General features: G+C 43.0%; 1 long non-coding RNA gene across 2 annotated transcripts; it reads left to right on the top strand.

The window, feature by feature from the left end:
• The first annotated feature begins 576 nt into the window (after positions 1–576).
• LOC119021357 lies at positions 577–1,858 on the top strand. 2 transcript variants are annotated; one of them, XR_005075539.1, is made up of 2 exons: positions 577–1,181; positions 1,307–1,858. It is a non-coding gene; the product is annotated as an uncharacterized LOC119021357 (long non-coding RNA). The 2 variants fall into 2 exon arrangements; XR_005075538.1 differs by having other exon boundaries at positions 586–1,181; positions 1,341–1,858.
• Positions 1,859–6,933: the final 5,075 nt, after the last annotated feature.

The following is a 6,933-nucleotide window of genomic DNA, read 5'->3' as shown; positions in this document are numbered from 1 at the left end:
ATTTGTTTCTATGGAGAAATTAATAATTAAAATAGTTTCTGCCTTTAAATGCCTCAAACTGAATTCCTATTTTAAATTATTCACTGTAAATTACAACGACAGGAAGCAAACTGTAGAGAGAACGGTAATTAAAGGGCGACTCTGCTGCAAGTTTCTTACTGTAAAATCAAGAAAATGCAAAAAACAGCAACCCACCGTAAACGCAGATTACAGTAGGAGAACTCTATATTAACAGTGAAATGATGCCAGATCTTTACCGTTATTTTACGGTGAAGGGCCGTTTATTTTCCCTGAGTCTCCCAGCTCTGCTTTTATCTTTTCCAGCATTTTCTGTCTCTGAACGCTGAAAAATGGGAATAAAAAGAAATGTTTCTATCAAGAATCATTTTTAATCTAAATGTAAGATATTTATCTGCTAAAGCAAGAAAAAGCTGTGAACTACAAACCACAGGAGGCAAACTGTGGACAAAGAAGTTAATTTAATGGCGACCCTGCTGCCAGACCTTTACTGTTAATACACACAGTAAATATTTTACAGTGAAGGTTTATTTATATTCTCTGACCTGAAATAAATGTTGGAGAGTTTTTCTAACATCCTCGACACCTCGTCTCTTCTTCTGTGTCCCAAATTCCAATGTTTACCTCCCTCTCTCTCTCTCTCTCTCTCTCTCTCTCTCTCTCTGCCTCCTTCTTCAGTTACATTTCAAACAATCATTTTCGTACGTAGCCTCCGTGATGTGTGCAGCATCCGCCTGTCGCCATGACGACCAGCTGACAAGCAGCAGCTCTGACAGGGGAAAAAACAAAACAAAACAAAAAATAAATAAAAACAGCGCTCTGGCTTTTCCTGATGCGACGGACGACACTGTGTCCCGACCTGCCTTCATCATCATCTGTGGGAGCCAATCGTCACCTTCATACCTCTGTGTGTGTGTGTGTGTGTGTGTGTGTGTGTGTGTGTGAGATTTCACCGATATGCCACACAGTTGTCTTGAATGTGAATGTCAGTGGCAGCTTGTCTGTTCTCTTCTCTTCACCTTGTCACCACACCTTACCTTCCATCCCACCTTCTCTCTCTCTCTCTCTCTCTCTCTCTTTGTCCGTGTGTCACATCCTCTCTCGTCCTACATCCTTTCTGCGGTTCTGCCCTCTATTTCACCTCTGTCTGTGAGGGCTTCCAGGTAGTCCGACACACACACACACACACACACACACACACACACACACTCCTCATTGTGTTGCTTTAGTATTTGCGGCGACACTAAAACCCCCTCCGTCTCCGTCTCTCCTCGACACTTTTCAAAAGGGAATAACGCTGCACATCATCTTTTCCTCGACAGCTTCAGTTTCACAGACGCCGACGGATCGATACATGAATTTATTGACCAATTAATCCATCGACGAGGCCCGAGACGTTGTTTATTCACACAGTAACAGCCGCTGCTCGACGTGAAGGACGGAGAAGACGACGTAGACGGACAGAAGCCTCTTCGAGACGGCAGGGTTGTGTTGTTACTCCACCGGGTCAGAGCACAACACTCATGAATCAGGTGGAGTTTGATGTAACGAGCCGCTTCAGATTCTGATGATATCTGCATTCAAGTCGCCAGCGAGGGAGTGTCAGTGTTATCGGGCGCTCGCATCGATCCGACCCTCCACCGGACCGCAGACACAGAACCAGTCGATGTGCTCGCTCTCTCTTTTTGAAAACTGTATCGATGCTTCTTCTGTTGGTGAAAGTTTCGGGGGGGATGAAAGCAGCACGGAGGCTCGTACAGTCTCGATGCTCAATTCATAGAGTTTCGTCCTCTCTGGATGGATGAACTGTGTTTCAGCAGCGTGTCCGTGATCAATAAAACTATAAAATCGATACAAATGAGTTTGTTCTGCTTCTTTTTCACTTCAGTTGAGATCCCAGATCCCTGACTGGCAGTCTGGAGGACTGGAGGGCGGCCGGTGTTTGAATTTCTCCGTCACACTTTCTTTTTTTGTTGTTGTTCTTTTAACTACTACTAAAAAAAACTAAGAACTACTTCTGTCACGACACCCTGAATTACTTTCAGCAGAGCCTGTAAGAAAAAGTGTCCGGCTGTCATCCTCGTTTGTAACAATCCATCGCACAACAAAGACGCGATCCCTGAACACTTCACTTAATTACACTTCCTTCACTTTCATCTGCTTCTTCGCATCCTCAGTGGGCGGGACTAAGACGGGAGGAGAAAGATGATGAAAGAGGATCGGAGCGAACGTGTTTTAGAGAAATCAGACGTCTTTTTCTACCAAACATCCTCTGAGGGAACATCAGAGACACAGCTGGATCGTCTGTCTGCGGTCTTTTGATGCCTCGGAGTTGATATTTGCTAAAACGGTGGGATTATCTGTCTAAATAACAATAAGAGTGCATCGTTATAACACGTCTTTTATCCCTAAACTTAAATCACAGCATCAAAAAGTAGAACAATCTTCTTTAAAAGCAGTAAACAAACGTTAACGTCCAAACAATCTTCAGACACAGAATGAACATAATCTGTTTCTTCTGCATCATTTGTTGATATTCTGTTTGTAAAATATATGAAAGTACTTGTATTTTTAATTATTCCAGCTAACACACGTCCAGTAACTTGAACGAGGCGGTTAATCAGAAAGATGTGAGCTCAGTACAAAACACAGGTGACGTGTTTGATCAGCTGCAGCGTCCGATCAATAATAGATTTCCAATAAAGGGACGTCTCGGCCTCATTAAAGACTTCCAACCAGGCTGATCCCTCGCAGTCAATCCTCGTAATAAAAAGAGAATTACTGAAGAGTGCAGCGACAATAAATACACTTCTGTGAGCGGTGAGTCATCGACGAGGTCCAACAGTCCGAACACCTGTGGAAGGTAAATCTGGCTTGTTGCTCCTCGTTGTGCATCTGGTACCGATCCGACATCACGTTAGAATAAAGTGTCAGTAATAATGAGGACGTGTTGAAATATCATCCGGTAACAGAAGAGAACAAGAAAAACTGACGTTCAACAGGAAGAAACCTCGAGCAGAACCGGACTCAGCTGTGGCTGAATATTAATTGGAGTTTTAAGAGTTTTGTTTTTGTTTCCGGCCTCTCTCCGGTCGTCATGGTGACGCCACCAGTTACTTTGGGCCAACAAGGCCTCTGTCTAAATGAATGGAGGCGGAACCAGAACTTCTCACTCAATGGGTCAAAGACGTTTATGAGTAGAATCAGAAGTCGAATCAAACTTTTTTACCCACAGGTCATCTGTCTGCTCAGTCAGCTGTCATTTCCTGTTTTATTTTGTAGACGAAGTCCTCGTGTCACTTTCCACTTCCTGTGTTTGTCTGTTCCCCCTGTGTTCTATAAGTTAATGTTGATTAATTTCACCTGTTTTCTTCGTGTCTCTGTGGTTTTGCAATGGTTTGTTAGATAGTTTTTGCACTCGTGGATCATTGTTTTGCTGCTGTGGTGTTTGATAACTCCACAACAATTAGTCAATTAATCGATTAGTTTATCAGGGGGAAACAAAAAGTCAGTTGACAGTGTCAGAGTTTAGATGTTATACAGCTCAGAGACAGGAAACAGAGCAGCAGCATGAAGAAGAAGAAGAAGGGCGCCTCGTTAAAACACACACACACACACACACACTGTCATGGCCGCCGTCGTCGCTCAGCTGACCTCAGCTTGTTGAACCTGCACTCTACTTATCGATACGCCCCTCCCATCACAGTTATCAATACTCCCTGCCGCTTGATAACGTCATCAGATTCCTCGATCGATGGCTGCCACTGTTGTATCAAATCATAGCTCCCTGTTATCAATACCCACGACCGTGTGTATTCAATTAGAGAGGACGGCGGATCGATAGCCTGCAGCTGCTGCCGACGATCTGGACGCCTCATCACCGCCGTCCTGACGAATGATAACGCAGGAGGATCGATCGGTCGTGCTGACGATAACGTCGCCCTCGCCGCCCGGGTGTTGCCCCTGGAGACGCCGGCGCATACTGAGAGAATCTGATGTCACAGATTCTGATCAAAGTAGGGGTTTATTTTCATTTCTACACATTTAAACAAACATTATCTTTACAGAATAAGTTTGTATTCTATTCCTTTTCATACCAACAACAGGGATATTTTAGAAAGTGTTCATAATATATGTCATTACCACTATAAATATCATATTATTTGTTGTTCTGTCCTCAGGTCTCAGTGTGACTTCTTGATTATATAAATTAAAATAACGAAACTTATCGGACTTATTTTGATCTCAGCGTAGTTTTAATGTCAAACTAATTAACTTTTCTATGTGAATAAATTCTAAAACCTGCGTTAAAAATAGAAATCAAATAAAGAATTACATTTAATTACATTTTAGCAACTTCTTCAAGGTCTTTCGGGAGGGTTGGTTAAATGTTCTGATATTACAGTTGTCGTGGTTACGGATGTTTTTGTTACCAGCAGTTTCTTGGTCGTCATTGTCGTATGATTTTCTGAACATTTAGTCCAGAAATCTTAAATCTTACATTATAGTGATCGTGTTAACTGACAATACCGGCAGGCAAAAAATGTCTCGTTAACAAAAATCAAGATTGCAAATTTAAAAAAGACTAAAATATGTGGCATAGTTGGCAGGCGTCCATGTGTCCGTCATTATCGGTTTCGTCTGAGTAAAGACATAGCAGCTTTATCAGAAACAGTCAGAACCACAGAGAGAGCTGAAGACGTCCTGCAGAACTACGAGGCTGCAGTGAAGAGAGTCCAGCAGCGCCGGCTGCCAAATGATCCAGAACTGGTCTCCGGAGCGCTGATAGACGTGGCCAAACATCTGGGCAACCTGACCGTCAACATCTGGAAGAAGATGAGGGAGATGGTCTCTTACACTCCTTTTTAACTTGACCAACTTTAACCCAACGCTCCACAGAATAGTGATAAAGTTCTGTTGAATTTAAAGACAAACAAATCTGGTACTTTGAACAAAGATGTCCGGACATTTTTCAGTCTCATTTGTTCTAACAGAACCGGGTCAAACGTGACAGTAGTTACAGTAATGAAAATGGAAAATTATTTTGTCTTGTTAGCTGTGAAAAAAGGGGTAAGTCTTTCTTTTACAGTCCCCTAATTACCAGGTATTTACCTGGTGAACTCACTGTAACACTAAAGTGTTACTAGGTAATTACCAATGGTAATAAGAAAGTAAACTCAATACCCAGTAACACATTTTTGTTATCATATATTTACTGGGTAAATAGCTAGTAATTAGGGGACATTAGCTACTTGATTATTACCAGCAGTAATTACTATAATTTACCATGAATTTACCAGGTAAATACCTGGTAATTATGGGACTGTAAAACAAAGGCTTACCAAAAAATGTGTCAAGCTTAATCCCACAGATGTTTTGATTTGAAAAGATAGAATAATAACATAAATTATTATGATCAGAAAATAGAACAGGTGTGACAGAGCTCCGCCTCATACCTGTCTTACATAAGGAAGCACAGGTTGTTTCCTGGAGACGAGGTTCAGTGACTGAGAGACAACAACATTCACTGTCGGAGTGGAATCAGCGCACTGATGGAGGCCAACGACCACAGAGATTAAGACTGAAGTCGCCTAAAGTGGAGGGAGTGAACTGACAAGTGGCGACAAGACAAGACAAGCGAGAGAGAAAATGGATTCTCAGTCGGAGGCGGATCTGTCCTGTCCCGTCTGCCACGACATCTTTAAAGATCCCGTCGTCCTGACGTGCAGCCACAGCTTCTGTAGAGACTGTCTGCAGAGCTGGTGGACGGAGAAACAGGTAAAGGAGTGTCCGGTTTGTAAGGAGAGGCCTTTAGTGAGCGATCTGCCTCGTAACCTGGCGTTAAAGAACCTGTGTGAGAGCTTCGTACTGAAGAGAGACCAGAGAGCTTCAGCAGAGTCCGAGCCTCGCTGCAGTCTGCACGGTGAGAAACTCAAACTCTTCTGTCTGGACCATCAGCAGCCGGTGTGTCTCGTCTGCAGAGACTCAAAAACACACAACAACCACAGATTCAGACCCATCGAAGAAGCAGCGGAGGAACGCAGAGGTGAGCTCCAGAAGACCCTGAAGCCTGTTCGGGAGAAACTGAAGGTCTTTGAACAAGTTAAAGGAAACTGTGTTGAAACAGAGTTACACGTATTGGACCGGGCCCTGAGCACAGAGATGGAGATTAAAGAGCATTTTAAGAAGCTTCATCAGTCTCTACAGGAGGAAGAGGAGGCCAGGATCTCTGCTCTGAGGGAGGAAAAAGAGCAGAGATGTAAAATGATAACTGAAAAGATTGAAGCTCTGAGTAAAGACATAGCAGCTCTGTCAGACACGATCAGAACCACAGAGGAGGAGCTGAGAGCGGCAGACGTCTCATTCCTGCAGAACTACGAGGCTGCAGTGAAGAGAGTCCAGCAGCGCCAGCTGCCAAATGATCCAGAACTGGTCTCCGGAGCGCTGATAGACGTGGCCAAACATCTGGGCAACCTGACCGTCAACATCTGGAAGAAGATGAGGGAGATGGTCTCTTACACTCCTTTTTAACTTGACCAACTTTAACCCAACGCTCCACAGAATAGTGATAAAGTTCTGTTGAATTTAAAGACAAACAAATCTGGTACTTTGAACAAAGATGTCCGGACATTTTTCAGTCTCATTTGTTCTAACAGAACCGGGTCAAACGTGACAGTAGTTACAGTAATATAAATGGAAAATTATTTTGTCTTGTTAGCTGTGAAAAAAGGGGTAAGTCTTTCTTTTACAGTCCCCTAATTACCAGGTATTTACCTGGTGAACTCACTGTAACACTAAAGTGTTACTAGGTAATTACCAATGGTAATAAGAAAGTAGACTCAATACCTAGTAACACATTTTTGTTATCATATATTTACTGGGTAAATAGCTAGTAATTAGGGGACATTAGCTACT

Source organism: Acanthopagrus latus, chromosome 6, assembly GCF_904848185.1.
Source record: "Acanthopagrus latus isolate v.2019 chromosome 6, fAcaLat1.1, whole genome shotgun sequence".
Taxonomy (NCBI): Eukaryota; Metazoa; Chordata; class Actinopteri; order Spariformes; family Sparidae; genus Acanthopagrus; species Acanthopagrus latus.
The sequence above is the reverse complement of the archived record's forward strand: the minus strand, read 5'-3'. Positions and strand labels throughout refer to the sequence as shown.